The 19,373-nt window shown below is 36.6% G+C and overlaps 1 pseudogene; it reads right to left on the bottom strand.

The window, feature by feature from the left end:
* Positions 1-677: 677 nt before the first annotated feature.
* LOC116110511 lies at positions 678-10,875 on the bottom strand (annotated as a pseudogene).
* Between the last annotated feature and the right edge of the window lie 8,498 nt (positions 10,876-19,373).

Raw genomic sequence — 19,373 nt, forward strand, 5'->3', positions numbered from 1 at the left:
TTTCCATCAAATTCCTTTCGTGACAGAACCTCTAGAGCAATATATGCTAGAGTTCCAACAATTGATTTAGTCTGTGAGTGCAACAATCCTGACTGCAAGATGTAAAGCAAAAACAATAATGAAAGTTAAAACTAAGGACTATAATATAAGATATAATTTATAACTTACAACCCCTTAGTACTGAGTTTTTTTCTTTCGGGGAAAACAAAAAAGGTAGAGTTGTAAGAAAGCAGTAGAGTTATGTGCCATTTATCAAGTCAACAAAGCTACTACTCAACTAAAAACATAAACCTTAGAGTAACCAAAGTCACATATTTTAACACTTGGTGTTGGACTTCCATCCAATAGTGTGTTTTCCAACTTCAGATCCCGGTGACAAATTTCCTACAGTAAAAGAAATAAGTATATAAGGTAAATATCATAACATAAGATGTAAAATTAAATTTTGGATATCATCATACCATGGCATGACAGTAGCTGAAGCCAGATATTAGCTGTTGGAAGAAAAACCTTGCCTGTTGTGAAAAGGGTTTTGCCAACAAACAAATTATTAAGAAAATCAATTTGCATCACAACAATACACATTAAACCAAAGATAAGTGACCTGAAGCAAGCTCCATAATACAACCTCATCTTCACTAAACCAATCAGCACTCAATATTCTGGCAAAGAGTTAGCTACCAGTCGCATATTCCATGACAATAGCTAAATGAGTAGGAGTCAACAAGACCTGCAGGTAAAACACTAGCAGTGATTTCTAACTTTGTTCATGCAATTCAAAAACCCTCATTAAACTCCACCTATGAGTATAAATATTCAATCACCATCTAAGCATAATTTATATATATATATATTAGTTGAGAGGAAGATAATCTATACTTATATATTAAAGAATATATATGTAAAATGAAAGACACCAAATCATAACTATGAGATAAGTGTAAGTTATTGAACCAAAGACCAGTTTGCACCTATAGCTAATGAAGAAAATATTAACACCATATAAATAACTTCTCAGGTTATATTACACTAATCCATAATGAGAGCCAATGGATCATGAATCATAACTATGATTTCCTGCAAAATGCTACTGTATACAACCTTTCTTGCTTATTTTGTAGTCAGAAAATTCTTAGTAAAATTGTCAAACCAAAATATTTATTCTAGATTGTGACTGTCCTCGACTTTGACACTTGAACATAACATACTTCCCCCTCAAGTGTGATTTTTTCTCAAGAAGTGATTAATGGAACCTATAATTTTCTTGTCTCATCTCATTTGTTTCAGTTAGCTTTATGGATTCTTTCTATTATATTAATTTTTAAAGTCCTTTACTTCCTAACCAAAACTTCACTAGCATTCTTTCTAACAAAACCAAAATCTACAAAATTTTAACTGTTAATCAAAACACAAAGAACAATAGTCCATATTGTATCCCAATAAGCAAGTTATGCACTAACATTAACTATGCCCTCAGCTGCCCCATAAACATGGTTACTTTTCATATATTTCACAACACCAGAACCAGATATGAAGTCCTAAATTAAGTTCCATAACAGTTACTATGGCATCAACATATGATGATGAAGAGAAGACCACATCAAGTTCTCTCATTGAAGGCAGCCATTTATGAAAGATATGAGAACCCACCACATTGCACAATACGAACCAGAACTTGCCGAATCACAAGATATCGATCAAATTTCCTTTTATCACTACAGAACTTGAACAAATCCCAAATCGCCAAACTTGAGATCAACCCAAGAAAAGCCAGCGGCATCTGGTACCTGGAATCACCAAGACAAAGAAAGTCTAACTAAACGAATAAATAGAAACAAAAATCAACATAAAAAGGAAAGAAAGGTGCCATATTAACATTAAATTTCAATCTTCTCATTCTAAGACCCAAGACAGAAATGATAAAATTACCAAAAAATGAAAACTTTACTCATGAAGACACAATTTTGAAACATTAACCACTTTCCTCAACACCCACAAGGAACTAAACAAGAACCTACATGTATACAAACACAAACAGAGAGAAAGAGAATAAAGATTCTTACAAGGAGCAGGCAAAGAGGAGAATAAACAAAGTAGCATAATTTCTGGCATATCGTTTGACATTCGCTTGAACCCTCAATTTGAGAGTGTCCGACAGTGAGGGAAGGAGTAAAGCCGGCAAAGCCAAGAAACTTATGCGTCCAAGAGGGGGTGCTGGCGGAGAAATCATCGGTGGTCAGCATAGCAAAGGGGTTGACTTTGAGGAGAGAAAAAAAGGTCCATAAATAATGAAAGAGGTTGTGGGTAGTGGTGGCACTGGTGGTGGTTGCGGTGGTGGAGGAAGGAAATGGTGGATAAGGCAATGGAGTTGGTGTCAAGAAGTTCGTTACGGTAAAATTCGTCTAGTGAAACAAGGTCTGGTTTGTTCAGAGATTCTATACAAGCTTGGTAATTTAAATTTAATTTCCCAATTGAGTGATAAGAGTTGAAAGACTGTCGCAGAAGTATTGAAGTCTAAAAACAAAATAAAATGTAAATCACGCAATGAATGAAGCAGTGAGAACAAATCTAAAAGAGAAAATGTGCAACTTACAGGTACAATTGCTAAAAGCACGAGAAAATTTAGCTATCCGGCCATCCCAAGTTTCGATTTAAGAAAATGGCCTTGAAAATATTTTTTATTTTTTTTTAATTTAGAGAAGATGATGTGGCATAGTTAGGATTAATTAAACACGTAAAATAGGTTAAAATGAAAAGATTAAAACATATGTGGGCCGAATCATAAATAATGAAATTTTTAAAATTTGAAATTTATCAAAACAAGTCCCACCTATTCACCTCGCTTAATCGAAATTTATTAGGGCAACAGCGATTTCTTGAATCAAAGGGAGACACTGCGATTTTTTCCGATCGAACCTGCAAATTTGCACCCTAAAATCAATTTCTTGAACCCTAAACGGAATACAGTCGCGATTTCTGGCGATATAGTTGCGATTTCCGATCAATTTCTTGAACCCTAAAATCGATTTCTTGAACCCTAAACAGAATCTGTACGATTTCCGGCGATACAGTCTACATTTCCGATCGAAACTGCAAACTTTGACACCAAATTCAATCCAAAACCATGGCTGACACTCACAATGAGAAGGAAAACTCAATGCCACTTCGAATCCTAGATTCCGGTGGCGCAAGCAGTTCAATGGCTGCTCTGGTGGATCATCCGATCAGTGAAGGTGGTCCACAGGCAGAGGAGACGGCGGCGGCACGACGGCGGCACAAGAACAGAGGAAAGAATCGGCAAATGGTTATGAAGACGAGGAATCAGGCGAGAATTTAGGCTATGAGGAGTCGTCCGAGGATTCAGGCGACGAGGAAGAGGCCGGCGAAGAAAGGGTACGTATTTGTTTTGGGAATATTGCTTGTATTGTCGCTTAAGTGATCATTTGTATCGCTTAAGCGATTAATCTCTTTTACTCATGATCGTACTCATGATCGCTTAAGCGATCCTTTGTATTGCTTAAGTGATCGATTCAGTTTACTCTTGGTCGCTTAAGCGATTTCAGATCGCTTAAGCGATCTTGTTGAGGCAGAATCATAGATATAAGATTGCTTAAGCGATCTTTTGTATCGCTTAAGAGATTCTTTCAGTTTACTCTTGGTCGCTTAAGCGATTTCAGATCGCTTAAGCGATCTTGTTGAGGCATAATCACAGATATAAGATCGCTTAAGCGATCTTTTGTATCGCTTAAGAGATTCTTTCAGTTTACTCTTGGTCGCTTAAGCGATTTTAGATTGCTTAAGCGATCTTGCACGAGGCAGAGTCAAGATCTCTTAAGCGATCAAAAATCGCTTAAGCGACTACAGTGGTAATTTTTTATTGCTAATATTTTGTTTATTAGTTGTTTTGGTTTATTTTTGTTGCTGACATTTTGTTTATATCGATTGTGCAGATTGTGCGGACCGTAAACTGTAGAGACTACGAGTTGGAGCTTATAAGTGAGAAGGTACCCTACTTCCGTGCAAGGGTGACGGTGAGGTAGAGTTGGGATGTTTTTTTATAGAATAAGGGACATTTTAGCTGGAATAGGGCATGGTGCAAGAGATTTCCGTCACACTTGTTTTGGTCAATTTTTAAGAATTGGAACAAATTGGAAAAAGGCATTTTGGGGGCAAGGAGTGCATTACATGTTGCTTGCACTCAGTAAAATGTAATTAAAAAAAAAAAGAAATGTGGTTCGTGGTGGACAGAAAGCCACTACAGTTTGGGATGATGGAGTATGCCTTAGTGACGGGCTTAGGATGCGGGGAAGTGCCAGATAAGGCAGAGGCAGACGCAGACGCAATAAGGACGAGTCAGAGAGCCAAAAGGTTTCATAAGAAGGTTTTGTAGGGGGCAAAGTCTATTATAGAACAAGTTTTAGAGGAAAGGCTAGAAACAGTTTGGTTTAATGATGGAGAGAAGATAAAAGTGTGCTTGCTATTGTTTTTACATTCGATCTTATTTGCTGGTGACTCAACAAAAGCTGTTTAGAATGATTGGTTGTTGTTTGCAAGCGACTTAGAGTTCTTTAATTCTTATCCGTGGGGATGGATATCATTTGAGCGAACCATCAACAGCTTGAAAAAACCAGACATGGCGTTAAAGCATGCCCAATGGGTCGGGAAGGATAAACCAAGAACCTACAATTTGTTTGGCTTCCCATGGGCAATGCAATAAAATATTAATAGCTTTTTGTTATATTTTTTATAATATATGTGTTTGAATTATGATATGGACTGTTTTTTAACAATGTAGGCTTGGATGTATGAGGTCATCCCTGTCTTTGCTCAGGCTGGGGGAAGGAGCAACAGTTTGGATGTGTAATAGCAATTTCCTAGGATGTGTAATAGCAATTTCCTAGGATGTTGCGGTGGCATGTCGAGAGGTGTACCCATTGGGACTACGACCAAATAGACATTAAGATTGAAGCGACTATGGTAAGATTAAAGGATTAAGCTTTTGAATATGCAATTGCTTTAAAATGTTGCTTCAATCTGATTGATTTTGTTTCTTATTGTAGGGAGTCGTCTGTCCCTTTCTCACCGCCACTGGGGATGAAGCGGAAGAGGACTATGTCACATCTTTCAACAGCCGTTTATGATAGGTTTGACAAGATGGAAGAGCGCATGAAAATAGTGGAGGAGAAAGTGCATAAGCTGGCAAAGAAAGTTGGTACAGTGGAGGAGGAAGTTGGTACAATGGAGGAGGAAGTTGGTGGAGAATTAAAAGCGGTTGAAGTGCAAACTGGGCTGAAAAGAGAAAGCCGAAAGAGCAAGTTTGTGAAATTGCTTTACATGGTAGTGACATAGGTAAAGAAGAAGAAAATTAAGAAACAAATGGAGGGAGAACCAGAAATGGAGGAGGTTGAGGAGGTTGGTGGAGGAAGTGGGGCGGTGATAATGGAGGAGGACGAGGTGGCAGGCGAAGGAAGCGGGGATGTAAAACTGGAGGAAACGGGAGGAAGTGGGCAAGGGAAATTGTACTCAAATGTCGATTTGTATAGGCCAATAGAGGAAAAGAAAAAACTCTTCTATGCCTATTACAATGGATCAAGAAGTAATGCCCATATAAAGTGTAAGACAGGGGATTATCCCCGAGAATGGTTTGAGAAGTTGTTGACGATGGGCACGTGGCTTGAGGACTCGATGAATTATTTTCGCTTAATTTTCCTTATTTTTGCCTATGTTTTCCATACTTATCTTGTTGTTTTTATTTGATGCAATACATCGATGAGATATTGGCACTGATAAGGCTACGACAGACTACTGATGGTGATCTATTGTATCCCAACTATGCCATCACCGATGTGGCGTTTGGCCAAACACTTGTTTCGGCATATCGCACTTTAATTAAAAATGTCGTTGCTAGTGGTGCAGCAAAAGGATCGAAGCGAAAAAGATTGGCCCCACAACAGTTGGACTACATCCCTGATGATTTTCATTTTGATGACAGGATTATGCAGTATATATGGGAGGATTGGCCCAAATATGGCCACGGTTGGGCCTTTGTTAAAAGAGTGTACTGCATTATCCTCGTCAAACAGATGCACTAGATAACAGTCATCGCGCATCTAGAGGAGGGGTTGCTGAAGATCTTTGACTGCAACCCAACTATTTGTCGAGACAAGCAGTTGGAGGTCGAGTTAGAGCCACTGTCCAGGTTGTTCCCGCGGCTGTTGCATGATAGCGGGATGTTTGGGCGCTTGGGTGATCAAGTACTAACCAAAAAGTGGCCAATTAAGCGCTCTACCGGCCCAATAAATGAGTCAAGGTAAATTTTGTATAAAACTAACTTACATAATACAATTATTCTATAAGTTTATTCTAATGCTAATGTCTTCTTCCTATTATAGTGCTGAATGTGGGGCATATACCCTGAAATTTATTGAGTTCGACATGACCAACACCCCGATGGACGACTTGAAAAAAGAAACAATGAGACACTATTAGGATGGCTGGGCTGTCGACTGCTTCCATGGGCAGATGGATCTGTTTTGAGTGAGCAGAACCCAATTAAAAGGTATGAAAGTTGGACTTTGAATTTTGTAGTTTATGTGATGTTGATGTTGATACTTGGGTTGTGGTGCTGATGTTTCAGGTGTTATGCTTATATGGAGCTTTACCAAAAGAGATGGACTGAGTGAACTTTCACCTACCCACTCTGTAACTTTTTTACGTATTTTTTTTTATTTACAAAAGTTGACGTGTCTACAGATGTGTGTCGGATAATTTTGCAGGTTCCTGGCAAACAATGAGAGGAAACTTCTCAAAGGCTAGTTGGCAAGATTAGGTATCTGTAATAAAGACTGCTGGGAAGGCATGGTACCAAACAATGATCTCAGACAGGTTGCTAGCAAACAGAATTCGAAAACTTCTCAAAGGCTGGTTGGTAAGAGGAGGCATCTGCAATAAAGGGATTGTGCAAAGGTGTTAGTGACATTAAACTCTTTGTAAACTCTTTGGCATCAAAAAGTAAATTAAAGGCAGTGTATAGGAAATTCTCAAGTCCAGATCGCATTGTGTTGTAGCTCTTCTTGTGGCAGCCAAAAGCTTTGTGCCTGTAGAATCATTGTAAAGAATTGGATCTAACATTTGGGAGATATTTTTTTCTGTCCATATAAGATATCTCATTAGCAGTTTGAATTTACTATGTATGGTGTGATCATTTGCTTCGCCCAGGTTGGATAATGGTTTTTTAGCGTTTTGTTTCATTTTGTGTATCACCACAACGTGTGATGTACTGGTGTGATTATTTGATTCACCAAAGTTAGGGATAATGGTTAGATTGTCAAAATATTTAGATATTTACAACATCCCATGCCTATTTTTTATTTTGTGTTTCGATAAACAGGTTACATTGATGTCTCTTATATTTTGATTTGTGATGAATTAGGTTGATATAAATTACTTAATTTTGCGATACAAATTCTTTTCGGATTTGGGAGGGAAATGAGTGATGTACAAATGTTTCCCAATCAAAGTCATTTAAAAATTAATTAACTTAAAGAAAAACATGGTACCAAACAATTACGTATATGACCGACCACATATATCTCTTAAACGACCAAGACTTTTCCAAATATGATCGCTTAAGTGATCTCAAATCACTTAAGCGACCAAAAGTCTATTACGAAGCATCGCTTAAGCGATACATAAGATCACTTAAGCGATTAGCCATCTGGGCAGATGTTCATTCTGCCCTGGAAAATATCGCTTAAGCGATCCCAAATTGCTTAAGCGACAAAGACTCTTTTAGGAAGAATCGCTTAAGCGATACATAAGATGGCTTAAGCGATCATAGATCTGGGTAGATATTCATTCTGCCTCGGACAAGATCGCTTAAGCGACCAAGAGTCTTTTACAAAAATCACTTAAGCGATACAAATGGATCGCTTAAGCAATCATAGATCTGGGCAGATATTCATTCTGCCTTGGCCAAGATCGCTTAAGCGATCAAGAGTCTTTTACGAAAATCGCTTAAGCAATACAAATGGATAGCTTAAGCGATTTTCGATTTGGGCATCTGCCGCGGACTAGATCGCTTAAGCGATTACCGATCGCTTAAGCGACCAGGAGTAAAAGCAAAGAATCGCTTAAGCGATACAGACGGATCTCTTAACCCACTATGTAAATACAGAAGATCGCTTAAGTGATCCTATGTATTCGGATATTATTTATTGTATTTTAGAGCATCGGTTAAGCGATTAACGCTATGCTAAACATATAGGGTTTACAATTCTTTCAGTGGACTATGACCGTTATTATATATATATTAAACATATAGTTCTTTTATGTTAGTATGAAACATATAAGATGTAAAATATTTACGTATATGCTAAACATATAGGGTTTACGATTCGTTCAGTGGACTATGATCGTTATTATATTTATATTAAACATATAGTTCTTTTACGTCAGTATGAAACATATAAGGTGTAGAATGTTTACATCTATGCTAAACATATGGGGTTTACGATTCGTTCAATGGACTATGACCGTTATTATATTTATATTAAACATATAGTTCTTTTATGTCAGTATGAAACATATAAAGTGTAGAATGTTTATGTCTATGCTAAACATATAGGGTTTACGATTCGTTCAGTGGACCATGACTGTTATTATATTTCAAAGGTAACCATGGAATCTTAGTAAACATATGTTCTTCTTCTTTGGTCATAACATAAAGGGTGCATTTGGTTGAATATTCCTATAAATATTACAAATCCTATTCCCAAAATATTTCTTGTTTAATTATTTAGAAATATTAGTATTTTTTTAATTAACTTTACACCCATTAAGTGAATTAATTTCATTAATACAGCCTGAAAAAGTTTAAAAATTAACAAAAACACCCCCACCCACCCAACTTCCCAGATTCCAGCTACCACCGACGGCTACAAATGATCGAAAATTGTCGATAATTCACAGATGTGAAATTTTTCGGCCAAATCCACTGTGGATTTGGCTGGAAAAGGCCACATCTGGCCGTCATCGACTTTCAAAAAAATGGCCAATGTTGACGGTCAATGACGACCAAATCTTGGGCATCGTTGACCGAAAATGATAGCCATATATTTGGTAGTCGTAGATGGCCAGATGTGGACTTTTTCGTCCATCGACGGCCAGATCTGGCCATGATCTGGCCTTTTTCGGTCACATCCGTGGTCGATCTGGCCGGAAAATGCCATATCGATGCCCTATTCGCCTGATCCGACCGTTGTGCGTCCTAAAGCCCTTTCCCAGTAGGATTCCGACGGTGGTGGCCGGAATCTGGCACCGTGGGTAGGTAGGGGCATATTTGTTAAATTTTAAAATTTTTTGTTGGTTGATTAAGCGATCCGTGATATTGCTTAAGCGATCCTGTTTGAAAAACCCTTTGTCGCTTAAGCAATATATTTAGTCGCTTAAGCGATCATGGGCAATATATACTTTTCCAGCTTTTCTCCTGAATTTTGACAAACTAAAATTCAAACACGTATTAATTCCATACTTTCTCCTCAATTTGACAACCTAATTCCAAACTAAAATCATCAACAAATATTTAGGCCACGTAACAAGAAATATAAAGAATGATTTATTAAAGGTAACAATAAAATTTAAAACATCAATAATTGGAAACAATAACTCATCAACGGTTGGCCTTCGCAACTCCCTGAATTTCATCTTTCTTCGAACCTAATTTTCTGGATCTACATGTGATTACTTCTGGCAATTGCTTCTCTTGTGGCTAGGTTGCTTGCAAATTGAGCACTTATTCATCTTCCCGGGAACCTCAGAGGCTGATGGAATACGCTTATCTCTTTTTCTCCCCTTTACTGTCTTCTTGAATGGCAGATGGATGATAATGTCAGCCAACTCTAGCGGCACTACCCACTGCTCTTCTGGAAGCACTTGATATATTGTTTCTGAATAAGCTAGCATGTAGTGATCTGCCATATAGAGAGGGAAGCAAAGTTCCATGTAAATTCTTGAACCAAAATCCGGCTTTCGTTGGTGTTTCAGTGCTGCTAGTGCATGAGGACAAGGTAAACGTTGAATGTCAAGCACTTTACAGCTGCAAGTTTTACTAACAAGGTTAACTAGGGCATCCGGACCATAACCACGCACAGTGAACTCTTGAGCATTAAGAGGATAGGCAAATAGTGCATTTGACAGTTCCATACGTTCTCGCAATAATTTTTCAGCTGATGGAACAAGGGTTGTAGTAAAATTATCTGACTCCGTACGACGCTCATGGAACCACCGTGATAATGTCCTCTGGAGTGCATCAAAAAGTGCAACTATTGGAAACTCTCTTTCTATTAACAACTTCGAATTTATGGACTTCGCTATATTCATGGTCATGACATCAAACCTTCTTCCAGGAAAGTAAGCTCTGCTCTATCGCTCGAAACCAACATCATGCTCAAGATACTTAGCAACTCTATCATCCTTGATTCGGATTTGCTAGAAGTGCTCCTCAAACTCATCAACCCGATAAGCTTTTGCTACCATGTAGTATGTCTGAAGGAGGCCAGCACACTTAAACTTTTGTTTTATGTTCTCACCAAGGTGCCTCATATAGAATTCGTGATGTGCTTGACGGTAAATAGTGGCAATCCCCTTCTTTATAGAGTTATGCCTATCGGATATTATGCACAACTCATCACTGTTAGGAACTATCATACGTAATTTCTAAAAAAACCAAGTCCACAACTCGTCATTCTCAAAGTCAACCACACACCATGCAACAGGATATGTGTGATTCTCGTTGTCCTGTACAGTGGCCACCAATAATGTACCTCTATACTTTCCCGTCAGAAAGCAACCATCGACAGGTAAAACCTTTTTCATGTTTACAAAACCCCTTATAGAAGAATCGTAAGCAACAAAAAAATATTTAAACATCATATTCATGTCCCACTTCAAAGTCGTCTTGCTACCTTGGTTTGTTAACTCAAGCATATAATGGTACGTTTCTAATACTGCGTACCAATGCTCCGGCATGCCCCTCACAAAATCTTGTGCATGTTGTCTCCCTTTCCAGCATTTTTAGAACTAATAGCACATCCCAACTCTGTGCGCACAAGTCTCTGAATGTCTTTAGGAGATGGACATTTCCCTTTAACAAACCGACTTTTGACAAATTGTCCAATAACATCAGCAGATGCTTGTCGATGCTCACCTGAAATATGTCCCAAACCACATGTGTGCTCACGGGTATATGTGCTAAGAATAAATTTTTCTGACTCTGCCAACCTTCTACAATAAACCCGCCACTTGCACTTTCAGTCATGACATGCAACCGTCACAGCCAATGAATTTGACTTTTTGGTGATGAACTCAAAATTACCTCTCACGGCAACAAGTTTTAGCTTCCTCACCACTTCTTCTTTGTTGTCAAATAAATATCCTACGCGCAACTCCGATCCATCCGTAAAAACATGAGCTAATTCACTACTACCTCTAATTGCCCCCTCTGAACCTGTATAAATGACCATAGTGTTCTCTTCCTCACAATCTACGCCTTCTGCATAATTTGTATTTAAAGGAATCTCTACATCTGTGGGAACATCTACGGGGTCCTCCTCCTCAACATTTTCATTTTTCCCCCCATCACCACCTCTTCTATAGTGTCCTCCTCACCACCCAATTCACTATCTACTCTTGATTTTTCAACTAACAAATCAATGGCCTCGTAGTTCAAATTAAAACCAGGCAAATCTCTGCCTACTTCCTTGTTATCCCCTTCCTTTGAACTAACTTCCAACGGTTTTTCTATAAAAGAAACCCTTAAAATCGGCCTCGAACCATTATCGGCCACATCAATCATATATAACTTCACACTTTCATCCGACTTTAATATAGCAGAAGGTACCTTATAACGTTCAGGAACTCTGCTTAAAACATACTTCACAACTATATCACTACGCGAGCAACTCAAATTACCTCTTCTAATTATTTCATCAATAGACTCATCAAAACTAATCTCTGTGCTCACAGCAATTGGTATAACTTCTTTGCTCTTCCCAATCCACTTCCAGCTACTTTCTTCCTCCACCTACTCACCAAAATATTCAACACCCAAAACAACTTGTCCCATGTGTAATAATAGCCAACTACTTGTAATGTAAGAAAAAAAATATTCTTAAATGTTGTACTAAGGGTTCAAATATTTTAAAAAGAATCTGCACAATCGCTTATATGATCTGGTGTATCGCTTAAGCGATCCAGTATAAATAACCATGATCGTTTAAGCGATCTTATGTCATTTACTGATCGTTTAAGTGATCTGCTCCTATACACTAGACTTTTAGCAGATCGCTTAAGCAATCTTATGCCACATACCTGATCGCTTAAGCGATCTATCTGCTGCATTACCAGATATACCAGATCGCTTAAGCGATACACCAGATAGCTTAAGCGATCCATCATACCCATAACACATTTTCAGTCATCTCCACCTACAATCGATCCATCATACCCAGAACACATACCCAGAACAAATTTTCAACATATTTCACTCCTTTCAACTTCCATTACATCAAACATAGCCCAACAACCTAAACAACTAAATCAAAATCATAACCCAGATCTTTGTAAATCGAAATATGAAATCGAAAGGGAGATACACATACCTAAACGAAATGTTAGGAGGAGGAGGAGGAGGAAAAGGATCTGTGTTGGAGAAGATGTTAATGGCAGAGGAATGCGTTAACGTGGCGGGAGGAAGAAGAAGAAGGTGTTTGGGTTTATTTGCAAGAATTTTGACTCTTTGGGGACATATTATAATTTTTAAAAGATTACACAATTATTCATTAATCCTAATTAACCCCTAATCATATTTAATTAAGCTTAATAAAAAATAAGGCTATTTAGTTAACATTTACAAACTACATAGCCTTTTAATTAAATTTTAACTCCAAATGTCTTTTTAATAAGCTGCCCCTAAAAGCACAAAGATTTTGGTAAAAGAAGATCCAATCATATTGCTGACGAATATGAAGAGAAGAGAATAAAAGAAGAAAAAATTAGATGAAATGGTGAAAGAATTGGAGAATTAATTACGAGAGATAGGCTGCATACTGTTCTTTGACTTGCTTGTTGAGATTGTGAGACACCATGAATGCAAATCAAATGACAAGATTATATTAAGTAGCCGAGAATCAACACATCCACAAACAAATTAAAGAAACAAATGGGTAGAAACAAATTGAAGAAGACTGAAATACCTTTTACAGAGGACTAACAAAGAGTGGCTGCCGGCTGTTGTAAGAGTGTTTGGCGTAGAAGCCGGCTTTGACAAGATTGAGAACAGAGGAGGTTCAATGGATGATAGTCAAACTGACAAGGACAATTGGAGAAGAACAAATTTCAGGGAAACAATGAAGAACAAGATGCAAACGGAGTGGAGAAGTGGACAGTGTTTTGCGTCTTAGGGTAAAATTTGTTTGGGAATTTTGTATAATTGGGTTTACACTTTTTATTTTTTAGGATTCAAACAATTCTCGGGCAAAATTGTTTACTCTTTTTTTTATTTACCCTGAAGCCAGGTTTGGGGTTTTATCTTTCTTTAATTGTAAGGATTTAGGGATTTTTTAATTTGTTTACTTCTTAAATTTCAAGGAAAAATTGTTTACTTTTTTTTTAATAAAATCATAAATTTGTTTTTTTGTATTTCTGTGGACCAAAACCGAATCGGTTTTTCGGATAAAAGGAAAACTAGTTTGGTTTAGTTTCTACATTTTTCTAAACATCCCTACATTTGAGTGTTCAGGATATGCCTCGCCAAGAATTCAGTGAAGTTAACAATCTTTATTGGAATAGGCATGGACTAAGCACCAAAGTCAGTGAGCGAGTTATCGTCTACTGAACAAGAGTAGTAGAAACGAGAACTTTTTTTCCAGTGCCGGAAGGAAGTCAACTATGAGGGTTTGTACAAATGAGTGAAATAGCGAGTAAGCATAAGTTTTAAGGAAAAAATTGTGGGAATAATTAATGAAAAATGGGTGGCAAAAGTTTTAGGCAAATTTTTTTTTTGTCTTTTGTTTTATTTTTTATATACTTAATCCTTGATAGTTAAAAACTGTCAAGGATTGAGACTACAACAGTCAAGAACAAGATTCACAAAATTTATTTTTAACCAATTCCTTGATAGTTAATAACTGTCAAGGATCATCTAAAATAGTCAAGGATTATTTCAAATTCTTGACAGTTCATAAATTGTCAAGAATCTGTCAAGAATTACAATTCTTGACATTTTTTTAGAACGGTCAAGAAAATATATCAATCATTCTATCAAGGAAAGGGGTTTTTCGATCTAGTAGTGTATTAGGTTACTTTCATACAACTTTACGAAAAGTGTGTGTGTGTGTGTGTGTGTGTATAACCCTTGATTTGTTTGAATTTAATGGTTGCATAATATATATAAAAATATATGGAAATTTATTAATAATTAATTTTTCGTACATATATGGAACCAATATATATCTTAAAACACATATTAATTAAGAATTGTAAATACATTTTGATGTCTATATTTTGCAATATATCCCTTTTTAGAGAACTTATATATGAAATCTTACCCCCCCCCCCAAAAAAAAAAAAAAAAAAAAAACCCAAATCAATTCAATTGGAACGCTTCTATGTAAAATTGTCTAAATTCAATATGATATATATATATATTTCAAGTAATCCAAAAAAAAAAAATTGTCATATGTAAATTCATAACCTATTGTAACTATTCAATATGATTTACATTGTAGAGATGCAATTCATATCATTATTTTATTTAGATCATCTCATTTTGCAGTTCATTATTTGCTTTCATAAAATTAATATCTATCAATAAGATTATATAAATTTTTACCAAAATCTTATACTAAATGTTCCTAATTTGATAACCAAAGATTTTGTAGAATATTTATTTTTGTCAAACTTATGACTTGTGTGTGCACAACAGTTATGTGTGCACACAGGTTGCCAAACTTATGTTTTGGCTTATTTCATATCGAGTGTGTGTGCACAATAGTTTGTGTTTGCACACCCGCTTTAGATATTTGCAATCTTGTATGAGTTGCATTTATGATAAAATAGCAAAGACATTTGTTTATCTTTTTGCTTCCTTTTTAGGACCTCTTTACAAGTGTAAAAATATCCATATGTGGTCCTAGAGAATAAAGTTAATTGCTTTTTCCTGATTTGTTTGTGGTCTAAACCAAAAGAAGGAATTATTTCCTTATTTGGACAAACATTGGTCAGCCCTTTATTGTTTGATGTGCCACAAATTGTTGAGCAAGAAACTCTCTTTATATTATATCCTTTCTTGTGTTTATGAATCTAACCTTTAGACATTTTACTCTTCTTTGTACTCTGAAATTTCTTCAGAGTATTTTTCTCTTCAAAGGTTCATTTCTCTTGTGCAAAATCCTTACCTACATTTCTTGTTTGAATGGTTGTTGGAATGTGGTTCCTTGTTGATGCTGGTGCTGGTGCTTGTCATCAGTGATTGAAGCTTGTGTGGTTCTCAAACTGTGTTCGGTGTGTTCCCGGTGTGAAGAAGATCCAAGGAGCAATTACGCATTAAAGATTCTGAGTGTGGTGGTAAGTGTAAAGTTGAATAGGGAGTTCTTTACTGTATTTTAGATCAACTTTGAACACTGTCTTGAAATGTGTTTTTGACTTAGTGGGTTGCTTTGATCTGGACAAAGTCTTATGGATGTATGCTAAAAGTGGATTTTAGCCAAACCATGTATATGGCTATGTTCTTTATTTTATGCATTTGTGTTTGATGTGTACTAATAAAAAATCTCCTAATCAACTTGGTAAAAGTATTCCGCTGCACTTAAAAGTGGGTACCTAGCACCAAAGTGAGTTAACCAACTCTAACAAGTGGTATTAGAGCTTGTTTTGATAAGTTGCTTCAATTGATCCTTACCCATTTTGCTTGTTTCATGTGCATCTGTTTGGTCTTGTGTTTGGACGAAATATATCCATTGTTATGCTTTGTTTTAGATCTGCTGCATGTTTGTGTGTGCACTTCTATTTGCTATGTTAACATTGTCTGATTGTTTTTTTCGTCATGAGTTTCTTTACTGATCAAGGAGGGTCGACTCATAGACCACCTTTGTTAGAAGGTCCTAACTACTATACATGGAAACCTAGGACGCGTGCCTTTCTCAATCAATCAATGAAAGAGTATGGTCCATGGTTGTGGATGGTTGGACAACTCTAGTTATTATTAAAAATGAGGTGTCAAGACCAAAAGTGGTTACTAGTTGGACTGCTAATTAGTTAGCTCTTTCAAACTATAACTCTAAAGCCATACATGCTTTGTTTTATGTTGTTAATGTTAAGCAAATGAAAGTCATAGCCAATTGTGAATGTTCCAAGGATGCTTGGGATAGGCTATAAGTAAAAAAATGAGGGCACTAGTGTTGTTAAATGAAATAGACTAAGAAGACTTGTGACTGATTTTGAAAATTTGAACATGCATGATGATGAGACTATCACTAACTTTTACGGTAGAGTTTCTGATATTTCTAATGAATGTTTTGCTTTGGGAAAAATGTATTCTAATGTTGAACTTGTCAAGAAAGTTCTCTGTTCTCTACCCGGGAAGTTTATGTCAAAAGTGACCACCATTGAAGAATATCGTGAAGCGGATGCCATCGACATTGATGAACTCATTGGCTCTCTTCGAACTTCTGAACTGAACATGAAACGATGTGATAAACAAAAACTGAGCAAAGGTTTGGCTCTCAAATATGAGGTTGATTCTGATTCCTTTGATAATTGTGATTTTAGTAGCTTGGATGATGAAAATTGTGCTTTACTTACAAAAAAAAACTTTGCTATGTTTCTTAAGAAAAACATGAAAAAGCCTTTTGAGAGTGGAAATGGCTGAAAACCTCTTGTGAAAAAGTCTTATGACCATTAAACCTCTGGTAACTTTTCAAAAAGATTTCCCAAAGATAGAGAAAAGAAAAATAAGGGTATCAAGTGTTTAAAGTGTGAGGGCTTTGGGCATGGCTACCACTTTGAGCGAGAGTGAGCAAGATGAGAGTGATGAATATGATTCGGCTGATGATGAAAATGTCCTTGCCTTCATCTTGAATTAAGTAGATGGTAAGAATGAGTCTTCGGATAACACTATTGAAATCTATGCTCAGTAACAAGAAGCATATGAGAAGATGTATGATCAATGTCTAAAATCAGTTAAGAAGTTGCAATCTCTTGGAATTGAGAATGCAACTTTGTTGAAGCAAAAGAAAGCTTTGTCCGAAAAATTTTTAGTTCTAACCACTGAACTAATTGAGGCTAAGGCCATTATTGACAAGTTGAATGCAGGTTCTCTCAAGCTTGATGAAGTCCTTGGTCAAGGAAAATCTTTCGAAGATCGGAATGGCTTTGGTTTTAGTCCTAGTCCTAGCACATCGAATTTTGGTGCACACATGTTTGTTAAAGCCACCAAAACTATTTGTTTATGTTGATGATTTTTCAAGGTTTACTTAGGTTGGCTTTTTATGTGAGATATCTGACTCCTTTAATGCATTTCAACAAATTGGCTAAGAGATTGCTTGTCGAGAAAAGTTCCAAGGCAACAAAGATCGTGAGAATTAGGAGAGACCATGCTAAAGAATTTGAGAATGCTGATTTTGATAATTTTTGTGATTTGCAGGGCATCTTCCATGAATTCTCCCCAAAAACACCTCAAAAAAATGGTGTGGTGGAGAAGAAAAACCGAGTGCTACAAGAAATGGCTAGGGTAATGCTTAATGCTAAAAAGCTTTTTACAAGACATTGGGCTGAAGTTATTAACACGGCTTGTCACACTTCCAATAGAGTGTATCTCAAAAAAGGTACTCTTCAAACTCCTTATGAGTTATGGAAAGGTAAGAAACCTGATCTCTCTTACTTTCATGTTTTTGGATACAAATATTACATCTTGAATGATAGAGAAAACTTAGGTAAGTTTGATTCTAGGAGTGATGAAAGAGTTTTCATTGGATATTCTTCCAATAGCCATGCATTTAGGATATATAACATGTGTTCTAAAAAATTTTTAGAATCCATTAATGTTGTGTTTAATGATGCAAAAGACTTTTCAGAATATTCTCAAGAATGTGAAATTCAAGACATGTCTGCTCCTGATGTACCCACACAAGATGGTGTGAACACAACTGAATCGCCTGAATCTAAGTTCTCTTCAAACATGCTTCCACCCACTTATGTTGCTACAACAACAAGATCTGCTCCTTGTAAAGATTCACCCTTTTATTTGTCTTTCCAAAATTAAGGGATCAAGCTGGTTGTTGATCTTTTTTATTAGACTGCTCAAAAAAGGAACCCAAGAAGAAAAGATCCACCAACGTGGATACAGAAAGCTCATCCTCCATCAATTGTAATTGGAGATCCAAATGAGGTAATGGTTACAAGAAGGAGAATATCAAAATGAAATTAACCATCTTTGTTTTATGGCCCTTGCAAAGTCGAAGAATGCAAAGCAAGCTTTGGAAGATGAGAATTGGATTGAAGCTATGCATGAAGAATTAGAACAATTTGAAAGAAATGATGTGCAGACTCTTGTACTGAGGCCTGAAGGAATCAACATAATAGGTACCAAATGGATTTTTGAAAATAAAGCTGATGAGTTTGGTAATGTTGTCAGGAACAAAGCTATGCTTGTAGCCCAAGGGTATACTCAAGTATAGGGAATTGATTTTGATGAAACCTTCGCCTCTGTTGCCTAACTTGAGTCAATCCACTTGCTGCTTGTATTGCCTGCTACCTCAAGATCAAATTATTCCGAATGGATGTCAAAAGCACCTTGTTGACTTGGATGCTCTTGGAAGAAGTGTATGTGGAACAATCGATTGACTTTCAAGACCCCCACAAACTCAATCATGTGTTTGGATTGAAAAAAGCCCTTTGCAGATTGAAGCAAGCCGCATAAGCCTGGTATGAAAGGTTAACAACTTTCCTCCTTTAGCATAGCTATGAACGAGGTAATGCTTTTTCAAGCATGTTAACAGTGAAACTTGTGTGCACAAATTTATGTTGATGATATTGTATTTGCCTCTACATCTCACTCATATGCACTTGAATTCATTAGCTTGATGAAAAATGAGTTTGAGATGAGTATGGTAGGAGATTTAAATATGTTTCAAACAATTGGAAAATGACATGTTTGTTTCCCAATCTATGTATGCTAGAAACATGTTGAAAAATTATGTTTAGAGAGTGCAAAGCATGCTAGAATCCCCATGAGTGCTACCCTTAAGCTGTCCAGAGATGAACATGGTAAAAAGGTAGACACTAAGATGTATCGAAGCATGATAGGAAGCCTTCTC

This window comes from Pistacia vera, unplaced genomic scaffold (assembly GCF_008641045.1).
Source record: "Pistacia vera cultivar Batoury unplaced genomic scaffold, PisVer_v2 Contig604, whole genome shotgun sequence".
NCBI lineage: Eukaryota > Viridiplantae > Streptophyta > Magnoliopsida > Sapindales > Anacardiaceae > Pistacia > Pistacia vera.